General features: G+C 40.8%; 1 protein-coding gene and 1 long non-coding RNA gene across 11 annotated transcripts in view; both read left to right on the top strand.

The window, feature by feature from the left end:
* Positions 1–12,448, top strand: part of B3GALT1 (beta-1,3-galactosyltransferase 1) — a 210,368-nt gene that overhangs the window by 22,243 nt on the left and 175,677 nt on the right. The gene's annotated exons all lie outside the window — the stretch shown is intronic.
* On the top strand, positions 4,665–8,344 carry LOC130607047 (uncharacterized). Its single transcript, XR_008974144.1, has 2 exons — positions 4,665–4,810; positions 7,976–8,344. It is a non-coding gene; the product is annotated as an uncharacterized LOC130607047 (long non-coding RNA).

The raw sequence follows: 12,448 nt of genomic DNA on the forward strand, positions 1-12,448 counted from the left end.
ATTCACAGAAGTCCGTTACAGCAACATAGTTTAATTTCTGAGATAGCCAGTTAATATTGCAAAATGGAACATCTTTCAGGAAGCACATTTCATTTTAGAGCCACTCTATCTTTATTTGTATTATTGTATGTAGTAGCATTGTATATTGCGTTGTTACTATTATAGTATTTTTCCTCACACACATCTAACTTAGATGCCTTTGCACGAGGCAGTGTAAATGTAAAGCAGGACAGCAGCACTTGAAATTTGCTGTTAATGATTGAGTCCACATTAGATTTATGAATTATAGGTATCTCTGAATTTGTCACTCTTGCTGTCAAGAAGAAGCATGTTTAAAGGAAAGGAAATATCTTCTAGTAAGTGCTATTTTTACAGAGCTTAGCTTGATGTATAATGGCCTTTTTGACAATCCACTGATTTCTCTCTACCTTGGAAGATCTCTTAGATCAAATGAGAATTCAGGGTTTCAGCACAGGTACAAAATTTATAAAGTCAACATGATTAGTTATGTCTTGCAGGCAAATTATCTTTGCGCTTCCAGTGTTTTTCATTTTTCAATACCACTTCAAGTTAATGGAGAAGAAATATTCTAGAACATTACTAGTGGGAAAAGGATGTAACAAGTAAGCACATTAGCAATAACCTGTTTTATACAGTAGCTACCTATTAAGTTGATATTTGCAAGTGCTAGTGAACTGTATCTGTATTTTGTGGAGAGTGAAAAGCCTCAGCTGTTTATCAAGCTTGTTTATGTGAGCCTGGGGAGGTGGAGGGAAGGTGTTTTTTGTTGTATGTGTTTGGGTTTTGGCGTGGGTTTTGGTGTGGTTTATCTGTTGTTTTTTTTTTTCTTTTTTTTTGGGGGGGGGGGTGTTTAAAATTGCACTTTGCACAAGATGGGGATTTTCAGGCCCTACGGAGGAAAATCATATAGTAATAGTAGTGCATTCTAATTTTACCATTCGCTGTGCTTGTTAAATTTGTTGGAAACAAAATCAAGTAGGCTTTGACACTGGGCTTCTAAAACACAGAGATTTACAGGAGACAAAATGAACATTTGTGAAATCTCTATTTCAAGAGCAGCAGTTCCCCAATGTGTAGGCATTCATATATAAATCCTGAGCCCTCTCAGGGAAATGTTCAGGAATTTGAGGTGTGGCATAGGGAAAATACTTGAATACTGTTTCTTCTCCCATAATCCATAAAAATATCTACAATATATAGCTTGTTTGGCTGCAAGGGTTAACTGAACAATGTTAGGCTGGTAAAACTTGGTTTGACAGCAGTAGTCCTGTAAGAAATAGCTTCCAAGTGTTGCCATAATGTACTTATAACTTCTTTGTCAGAGCAAGGGTTGGCATTCTGTTTGGTTAGTTTACACCACATACATGCAGTTCTTAAATGTACAAAGAGAGCAATTTTGTGACTAGTAGAGTAGTTCACAGCTGTAACTGCACGGTGAAATTCTGACACCTTGGGTTTAATGTCATATCCATATATTCTATATTATTAGTGCTACACTCTTCCTGATGAACCTGTGAAGTTTGAAATCAAAATATGTTCTGGGCACAGACAGCAACCAAACTGCAAACAAAATCACATGAGTTTGTACAAGTACTGGGAGACAGTATTCAAAATCTAAATATATATATATATATATATATATATATATATAAAAAAATTGCAAAAGTTTGGTTTTGTCTGAGTGTGCTGGTGGGATAAGATTATGTAACTTTGTAGAAGCACACTGGCGTTTAAGCTGACAGGATGTTTCATCATTTATCATGGGCATCAAGTTGATGAAAACAAAACAGGTTTTCAAGTGTTCGTTTTATCTTTGTAATATGCTGTAATCAGGATGTAATCTCTTCTGTTATGGGCTAACCATACACTCAAGGGTACTTCCTTTGTCAGTATTTTACTAAAGGCATGTTTCTTACCCAAGTATATTTAAAACATTTATATTCTCTCCCTGCAGAGAAGGACTTGGGGGTGTTGGTCAATGAGAAAATGAACATGAGCCAGCTTCAGTGTGCACTTGCAGCCCAGAAAGCCAACCATATCCTGGCTGCATCCAAAGGAGCGTGACCAAGCAGGTCGAAGGGGGTGATCCTGGCCCTCTACTCTGCTCTCGTGAGACCTCACCGGGAGTATTGTGTGCAGTTCTGGTGTCCTCAACATAAAAAGGACATGGAACTTAGATTGGATATAAGGAGGAAGTTTTTTACTGTGAGGGTGGTGAGGCACTGGAATGGGTTGCCCAAGGTAGTTGTGAATGCTCCATCCCTGACAGTGTTCAAGGCCAGGTTGGAGAGAGCCTTGGGTGGCATGGTTTAGTGTGAGGTGTCCCTGCGCATGGCAGGGAGGTTGGAACTAGATGATCTTAAGGTCCTTTCCAACCCTAACTATTACATGATTCTGTGATTAGTGATAAAGTCCTCATAATTTCTGTATGATTCAAGTATGTGAAGTGTCAAAACTTAAGTACTGGAACAGAAGAATTCCTATAATGCCAGTTACTAAGGAAAAGGTTTTCAGAATAAAATAGTTTGGGATTGGTTGTTTGGGTTTTTTTGTTTGTTTGTATTTTTGTTAGTTTGTTTGGGTTGGTCCTTTGTTTGGTCTTTGTTTTTGTTTGTGTGGGTTGGGTTTTTGTTTTTGTTTTTTTTTTCTAGAGTCACTTCTAAGGAAAGAAAAGAACAAGAAAGGGATTTCTTGGATCTAAAGAGAAAAATAAAGGCTCAATTAGCATGAATGAAAATTTTGTGCCAAGTCTCTCAACCTCTGTTGAAGGGCCTTTCCCTGAAATATGATCATAAAATGCCTATTTTTATCTTCCAGTTATATTACAAGATAACTGGCTTGTGTATTTCAAGTCTTTAGCCATACAAAGCTGTACAAATCCTACAGTATCTAGGGAAGGAACCTGAGGTATTAAACACCTAAATATTTAAAGACAAAAGAGAGCTATAAAAAGAAATTAATTATCAGTCCTCAGTGGGATTTTTGTACCCTTAGTGGATAGCTAGCTTTAGTCTTTTTGAAAGATAAATACTATATAGAAACCAATTTAGTAACAGGGAAGACTAATTTCAAAACATACATTTTTCCATTTGAGTTATATTTATGCAAAGAGACCCCAAATTAGTGAAAGTGGTACAATCAATGTTCATTGGAAGAACTGTTTTGTAATTAGAGTTTAGTCTTCAAACAAGCTTTCTCCTTTGCAGTCCTGCATTTGTTCTTCCTTGCTTGGAATAGTTTGGGCTGCACTAAACACAGGTTAACACATGCATGTTTGCCAAAGATTGAATGGACTATAGCAGAGACATGGGCTGGGAGAACGAGGATGCTTCTCTGGTGTTCTTCATTGGGCTAGGACTAGAAACTGTTTCAGGCAAAGAGCACTATAGCTACGTGAGGTTGTAGCCTAAGGCAGTGTACCTCTACATTACCGTTTATGTAGTATAGATGTTATAAAAGTACATTAAGCAGTTTGGCCTTGATGTGAAGAAGCGATCTAGAGAATCTGAAGAGTAGTGAATCATCTTATTTTGCCATTACACCCTTAATTTTCATTTCAGTGTTTATCTCAGCATTTCCACCCAGCTTATCCCAGCTTCCACCGTCCCACCCATGGGATGGTTGTAAAATTGGTTATTCAAGTTGTTAAGACAAAGAAAAGGATCTATAGGAGTGACACAAAACAAAAACCATAGTGAATTACAGCCAAGGTCAAACAATCCTGCTTCTAGTGAAGATTCTGCTGTCACTGCTCAGCAAGCAAATATTAAATTTCACACATTAGGTTTTGACTCATTAAAATTCTTTGGTCCTTCTCAGAGCTCTGTTTTCTGAGGAAAGGAGTGCTTCTACAATGTAGTTTGTTTAAATTAGATACAAGTGCTATTGCCTCTAAACATATTTGTCATGCTTGTGGATGGTTTCGTGTTGTATTAGTGGAGATATTTTTCTGGATCAGCTTAGCCCAAATCAGCAATATAACAGAATAGTACTTAGAACTAATTTAGTGGTATAGTTGAACATAACATAAAGAATGCTGAATAACATAAAGAATGCTGTCATTCTGAGTTCTAAATACTAGCAATTTAATGGTTAACGTAGTGGAGCTGGAGATGTACACTGAAAATTGCTTTCCGTGCAGGGTTCTAAGGGAATCACCTATGAGCTTGTTACAGACCACAGTAACTTTGTTGCATGACTGGCAAAAGGCCTTTGTCATCAATCTGTCCTGACTAGACTCAGCTGCTGAATGTGGCTCTAGGAGCTACAGGTTGTCTGCAACTGTGTGAGGATCAAGGTGAGGTTCAGCCAAAGCAGGTAGCTGCAATCCAGACTGTCAAGAAGTATTTAAGCTGAATTGTGTTAAAGCTGATTTAGTAGCCATCTACCCAGGGAGTTACCACCTGTTCCTTCCTACCCACAAACTAGCTACTCTTTCTGGAGCCACAGATCTAAGTGGGAAAATCTTTCAGTAGCAGGTATACCTTAGTGAGCAGGGAGCAACTGATGAGCGGCTTCCTTCAGCGCGCTACATTGTGGCATCATGTTTTGAACCATGGTTGACTCCAGTTACCAACTGTAAGGACAGTCAGTCAGGCTTGAGTTAAGTGATGTTGCCCAGTTCTCTTAATGCAACTCTTTATTAAAAGTTGCAGGAGTTGCACTGCAAGCCAGTTTTGTTATGATAGTGCCCTTTGGTAGATATTCTACATTCCTCTGGGAATGAAGCTGAGAACTCTGTTTTGTGTTCTTTTTGTTGTTTTTTTTTTTAACTGGTGAAGGTACCCAAGTCAGTAACAATTGCTGTCTTCTTGACAGCTGCTTTTAAAAGGAGAGTAAGAAGTCCCATTCAAAAAGGACAGCATTTGTTACTCTTGCAGATTCTGGAGATGCTGCACAGGCATCACATGCTCCATGTGGGTTTATGCTTGTTTAGTGCAGACTTGGTTTTGTTGTTGTTTTTTAGCTGCCAACTAATTTTAAGGAAACTTGTGATCAGTGTTTGCTTGATGATAAATGAAGCGGGTAAACAACTAAGAGCTCTTTGCCCTTCTGAAGTAAGGGACCAGTCAGATTGATAACATCCACAAAACAGCAGTCATTTGCACTTTCCTGGTTTGCTGCTGTTGTTTTTGGTATCATAAGATATGTGGCTAGGATGGAATGCCAAAATAAATCATTCCAAGACCTTGACAATAGGAAAGGGTTTTTTGCTCACCTGTTTTGTAAATAGAATGTGAGGCAGTACAAAGATCTTTCAATAGGGCTGTCTGTATAGGGGGTCCCTTCTAAGTATTAGAGAACCAGAAAGGTAAATGACAGAGTTCCTGCTTTCCATTTTAGGACAGAAGATCAGCACAGCATGTTGATTAAAATGGTCAGACCTTGTAGTCAGAAGAGAGGCCCCTAAAGCTACAAACTTGTCACATGTTTGTCCCTACAATCTGCTTTGTGTCCATGTGTCTGGTTGGTGGGCAGCCTGCAGACCACCTACATGCATTGGTTTAATGCCGTATATTTTTTTTGGCTACACCTGACAGGCAGATAGTAGCCTTCGTAGAAGGTGACTTGTCCCAAACAAAACAAGGATTTTCTGTGCTCTAAACTGATATGTTCTAGACCCTCAAAACAGAAGAACTGTACTAACTGTATATGCTGTAATCCTCATGAATCTGTTTGGATTCAGAGCCCCCCGGAATGAAATATATATATATATATCTAATAAGGATACTTCTCTATGATAATGGTGGTTTAATTTCACATTGTTTTGCACCAAAGTCAGTGGTCCCCCAGATAATTAGTTCTAATTTAAGTTCTAAATCACTGTTAATACCAATTCAAATTAGGATTACTGTTCTATCATTCACAGTCTTTTTTACACATCTGATGACAGAAAAGATGCTTATTAAATGCTGGTATGGCACAGGATTCCTTGGCCTTGCTCCCAGTCATTTATAACTGAAGTGCAAAACAGGCAGGGAGGTAGCTGGGCTTCAGACCCTTTGAGGAGGGCATCTCCCTTTGACAGATCAAGCTATTTCAAACCACAAGTTATGAAACAAGGTTAATAGGTGTGAAAAGCAGTTGCCTGCAGACCATAGCCAGCAAGAAAAAGGTTAATGTAAGATTCAGACAAGCAGTAAGCTAGAGAAAGGAGGAAATGAAGAAACAGTTATGCAGCTGCTATTTGTTTACTAGTAAATGTACCTGTATAGAAAGCTGAAGGAATTAGTTATTACATTATTTTGGAATAAAAATATTTTATTTTATTTTTTTTTTAATTTTAAAACAACCCACCCCTTGGAAAACCTATTGCTTTCTACCTCTGCATTTAAAATGTGAATTATTTTAATGTAATTCTTTTTATTTATTCCTTCACACTGGAGTATTTTCTTTAGCAAAGACATACACGACATACACAGGAGATGAAATTGCAGTTGACACATGGATAAATGTCTGAATTATGCTTTATGATGAAAAGCATTTAGAGACTGTATATTGGATGTCCAAACCATTTCTTCATACAGAATGTTAACAGCTTTGTAGACAAAAACTGTAAGGATGATTGGTACCTGTAGAAGGTAGAATAATGCAGGCAACAAACAATAATGATCCTGTTCAGGCCAAAGGAATACCTAGCCTGACTAATTCTCTAGGAAAAAAACAAACAAGAGTTGCTACCATCTTTATTATTTTGTTCTTCATATGTGTGTCCTGACCTATCAGTCAGCTTTCTTTAACAGAACCCAGCTGGCAGGTGACACTGCAGTTACTCAACCTCCAGTAAATAATATGTTATGCTCCATAAAAATTCAATTCCCAAAGCCCAGCCCTAAAAATCAAGAAAGCTTCTCTTCTAACTAAAGCACTTATTATCAACATTAAGTTTTTAAATACAACATTTTTCCTCACCTTTTTTAAAAACACAAATAAATCTAAACCCAAATTAAAATGAAAAGCTATGGAAACTATGGGACTAGAAGCTACAAATAGGTATTAAATTGTTTTTTATTAGGGTTAGTGTACAGACTTACCTACAATTAGTAAGGATGCAAAGATTTATTATACAAGCTAAAAACTAAAACCTTTTTTGAGTTTTGAATAGTTATAACAAAACCTTATTCTCACTTTCTGAAGCTGCAATTTCCAAGTTAAAGCATCACAAACCAGTTACTCTGTTGTATAAGATTTTACTGTGTTAAGGTGTATCATAATACGTGTAATAATGTTTTCTTTGTCAGTCACTACCGTGTTGTGGTTTAGGGTGGAATACCAAACTATAAGGAACTAATAAAATCCAATTTAATCTTTATTAGTATTTACATCTTTCCCTTTACATATTTTGGCGCAGTCCTGTTCTGGAGTTGGTGAGGAGTATGAACAGTCAGTCCAGTCATGGAAGCAAGGTGGTCTGTGTGCAGAGAATCTGAAGTCCACATAAGCTGCCAGACAGCACAAATGCCTTTTCCACCTCCTTTCAGCACCTTGTTCTGAAACATTCTCTTAATAGGCTAAGTTTAGTTTTCCAAATACTTGTCTGGAACAAATTGAAACCCAGTTCTTCTAACTTACAGCAGAGAAAAAAATTAATTGGTCTCTGAACAACCTGAACTTCTAAAGACTTTTATGTCTTTGGGCTCTCATTTAAATGATTACGTTCTAGCTAAGTCTTCTAATGAAAAGCACTTGCTTTTTCCTTTTCAGAAATCTAAGAAGAATCAGTGTATCGAAGCTGAAAATGCTTTAAGAGGTTATATAAACTTTCCTGGGCTGTGGACATATAAAAATTAAACCTCCTGGAATTCTTTATGTCGCCCTTTATTTGTGACCAGCAACATCTGTAGTCCCCAGTGTTGCAGTTTTGGTCTTAAAATTACTGAAGTAGTCAGGCTGCTTTCTGTTATCTTTTAGGATATTAATCATTTGATGCATTCGCCTTTCTGATCTTTTCCAGTGGCCTCTAGAGCTTTCTATCTCAGAGGGGTTCCTACATCGTGCTCTTGGTGCAAACTGAAGCATTCAGCCCTTTGTGTAATCAATGAAGTCTAATAACTTTATTGGCTAAACATCCTTAAAAAGATTCTGGGACCTTCATTGATTGACACTATATGATTAATTCTCCGGTTGCTCTGTATTCTGTGTACAGAGTGAATTGTATTACTTTCTAATCCCATCCTCCTCTTCAGAGAAGCCTGTTCAGTTCTCTAAGGAAATATCTGTTCAGACGCTACATCTTCAACCCTCATCTGGGATAAACCACCACACTTTTAAGAAGAATCTTGGCTCTAACTGAAGTATTAGGAAAAATACTACATGTTGTTTTGGGTTTTGTTTGGGTGTTTTGTTTTGTTTTTTGTAAACTGGGCTGCTTGAGAGCTCATATGTTTCTTGATGGGAATAATAATAGTACACCTAATATTTTAAAGGGTTATAGGACACATTTTCAATGGGAAAGAATTATCATCCCGCTACCTTGAAGATAAAACACTTGGGTAAATGTACTTGAGCAAAAATGAGCTATAAAAATATCTCCAAAAGAAGATAAAATTCAAAGGAATCATCATCACATAAGACCCTAAATTAATCTCAGATCAATGTGTTAGAATTGAGCCCCTTCACTAAGTTAAAAATTTGGAATAACATTCATGGTTTTTCTGGTAGTTATCTTTCCTTACCTTATAGCTGAACATGAAGAAGGACATTATATTCTGATGTATTTGGTAACACATTACTCAATAACTAGAAATTTATTGAAGTTTATACTTCTGAGTAGCATTAACAGGGAGATAACTGCTACAAATTATTCCCAGTGTGTGGAACAGGCTGTCTGGGGGCTTGCTTTGTGTTAGCTCTCTCTTTGTAGATGAAAACCAGTTTTCACTATGGAAAATACAGTAATGTAAGGAAGAATGTGAAAGTCATGAGAACTTTTTTCCCAGTAGTTTTTGCTTGTCAGTTAGCAGGATTTGTTTTTCTCTACTGAGTGAGGCCTTACAGGCACTGAGAATAAAGTGCAGCATTTTTTATGGTCCCACTGAGAAAACCAGTTTCAGTGCTCTGAGAGAGTCCATCACTGGCCTCTTTTTTTCCCAACTGAAGCTGAAGCTTACTTGGTTTTGGCTTGGTTACCTGCTAGTGTGTCGCAAGCCATCCTGCAGTCTCTGGCTGAGTGTCTGTCCCTTCCTTACATAGCAGCAGAAGCAAGTCCTCATACAGGCCTGCAAATTACCAGTGTGTATTCAAAATGTGCCTTTTCTGTAAATAGTTGTTTTCATTTCAAAGCTGTTTTTGTAACCAAGAGTCTTTGACTTTTATTGATGGTAGCTAATTGTCATGGCAGATGAACTCACTGTTGAGAGCAAATAGTGTTTCAGCCCCTCTGGAAACAATACCATGTTACACTGTCGTGCATTTGGGTAAACTCGGGACGCCAAGTTAAGGCTTGCTTTCATTCTACCTAGCTTCAGAGGACAGATTCCCTAGTTCTTTATCTTTCTAAAAAATGATGATGCATGAAAATGAGGAAAGCTGCGCATGCTCTCCCCTGATATTACATTTGCTTTATTCTATTGTAATTCCCATGAAAACTGAATTACTTGTGTGCTAATGATAAACAGAAACATCAGGACCCTTCTACCATTAGAAAATCTACAGCATCTTCTAACAAGATCTTTTTTTCCTTCCCCTCTCACACAGCTAAGTCAGTCTGTGATGAGGCTTATGTTTCCTAAAACCCAGTGTGGACAGCAGGTTCAGCTTACTGAGCTTGAAACCATGTGTGACTGAAAACATTACCACAACAGCCTTCCTAACATGACTTGTGGGTGGAACAGGGACAGTCAACATGTATTATGTCACCTTCCTCATCAGCCTGCAGTCCAGGCCTGCTGAGGTTTAGATTTGGAACAGTATAGCCCAGCATTCAGCTACGTTCTTGTACTGAGGTGCGAGTCACAACCAAAGCCAGCACCAAAGGTGAAAAAGATGGGAATTCGTAATAATGATGAGAGATGATATTGACAGTCTGACATGGCAAATCCTTGTTTGCAGTGGGAATGACTTGCAGTTAGCAGATAAGGTCAGACAGGGGGTGTTTCCTATCCAAACCATCATCAGCTACAGAAAATGTTGCTGCTTCACCCCTAGGCAATTGGCCTTGTCATCCACACCTGCCTTTACTGTTGTTCCCTGATAGAAACCTGACCTTTTTATTCTTGAAGCCTATATGCTAACTATACACGTGTGTATACCCAGCAAAGAGGGTAAAGGGAAGAAATGTGAGCTTCCATTACCTGAACAAACATTTACATATTTGTCCTGGGTTCAGCAGTAGCAGTCATGTTTCTCCTCCTTGGTAGCTGGTGCAGTGCAGTGTTTTGACTTTCGGCTCGGGAACAGAGCTGATAGAGATGTTTTGGTTTGGCCAAGGACTTTGTGAGCCTCATGCTCTGCCAGGGAGGAGGGGAAGCTGGGAGGAAGCAGAGACAGGACACCTGACCCAAACTGACCAAAGAGCTATTCCGTACCACAGCACGTCATGCCCAGGATGTAACTGGGAGTTAGCCGGAAGGGCTGGGAGACTGCAGGGTTGGAGGAGGTATCGGTCGGAGCTTGGTCGGGCTTGGGGGCCGAGTTATCGGTCAGTGGGTGGTGAGGTGTTGTATTCTGTTCCCTTGTTATTTCCTTTATCATTATTATCATTGGTGGTAGCAGTAGTGATCTGTGTTATACCTTAGTTACTAAACTGTTCTTATCTCAACCCGTGGGAGTTGCATTCTTTTGATTCTCCTCTCCGTCCCTCCGAGAGCAGGGGGAGGGCAAGAAAGGGGGGGAAGTGAGCGAACGAATTACCTGACTGGGTTTAAACCACGACAGTTCTTTTTGGCGCCCAACGTGGGGCACGAGGGGTTGAGATAAGAACAGATCTGACTGGATTGATAGTCATTCGTCACAATGCTGATTTATTGGGTATCAGAGTTGTTTCTCTTGATCTCACAGCTTCAGACCGTTGTAACTTATGTAGAGCCGGTATTTGCTGCGATAGTGTTTATCAAGTGTGGGGCTTGGGCTCAGGTTCTTGTCTCACTGTGCTTTATGGCAATGGCTTGTAATACGGGCGGGCTCCAGCAGCAGGGCGGGACGGACGTGGCCGTGGACTTGTACCTGGCCGTCCGGCTGCTCTTCACCGTCCTGGCCCTCACCCTACTCTCCATCTTTGTGAGGCTGCGGGGAGCCGAGGGGGAGCGGCCTCGGGAGCCGGCGGCTGCTGAAGCGGCCCGGGAGAGCGGCCCCGGGGACCAAGCGGTGGCGGGAGCGGGGCCGGAGGCCGCGAGGGGACGGCTGCGGGTGGAGGAGGTCGGGGCGGTCGAGGAGAGGAAGGAGGCGGCTGCAGAGCAGCGGGAGAAGGCGGCGGAGGAGCCGAGCCCCGCGGAAGAGCCGAGCCCCGCGACGGCCGAGAGCATTCCCCGGCAGCCACCCGCCGAGCCCCAGGAGGATGCAGGAGACCACGCAGCACTTCCCAGCAAGGCAGAGGAGGAAGAGCTGGACTCAGGAAAAGAGAAGCCGGTGGTGGGAGAGCCGGCAAGCACAGCAGCTACACCAGCCCCAGTGACAAGTACAGCAGCATCAACTGAGAGTTCTGGAGGTTTTGAATGGCCTTTGGGTACCCTTGGGACCTGCCTGCTGATTGTGATGGGGATCAGCATGTTGGCACACACACAGACTGTGTTCTACCCACAACCATTTTGTCTGATCTCAAAAGTTAAGCAGAGTCAGGTTTGGGTCTTGTCTGGGGTTAGACAACAATATAGGGGGACCAAGAGATTTTCCCCAAGGCTGGAGAGTCATGAGTGGCAGGGTGTGTGTGACAGTATGGGCAAGTATCTAGTCCACTGGGCCCCTCCAGTGCTTTGGAAGCATCGGAGATGGAAGGCAGCTGTATGGAGTCCCCAGCAACAAGCTGCAGAAACTGCTTAAGGGGACAGTGAATTATTTTAAGCCTGGTGGGCCCATGGCACTTCACGCCACCAGAGCAGAGATGCAACACAGAGATGGACTCATGATCGAGGGGTGGACTTAACAATGGACACTGTTGCCCAGGTTATTCACGAGTGTGAACACTGCACACAGTCTCTCCTGCTCTGGAAGACTTACAAGAGATGGAGCCTGACATGGACCAGATGGACGCAGCAGCTTTATAGGGACTGGTCCATGCACTAAGATAAGAGTGCACCGAGATAAGAGTGATGGTATATTGAAAATGTGGGATCTGAGCATGACGTGAATGGTATGGAATAAGGGGTGGATAATGTCCTGGGTTCAGCAGTAGCAGTCATGTTTCTCCTCCTTGGTAGCTGGTGCAGTGCAGTGTTTTGACTTTCGGCTCGGGAACAGAGCTGATAGAGATGTTTTGGTTTGGCCAAGGACT

The sequence above is a fragment of the Pezoporus wallicus genome, unplaced genomic scaffold (genome assembly GCF_028554395.1).
Source record: "Pezoporus wallicus isolate ANWC-B61680 ecotype Strahan unplaced genomic scaffold, APGP_CSIRO_Pwel_v1 contig_1181, whole genome shotgun sequence".
Taxonomy (NCBI): Eukaryota; Metazoa; Chordata; class Aves; order Psittaciformes; family Psittacidae; genus Pezoporus; species Pezoporus wallicus.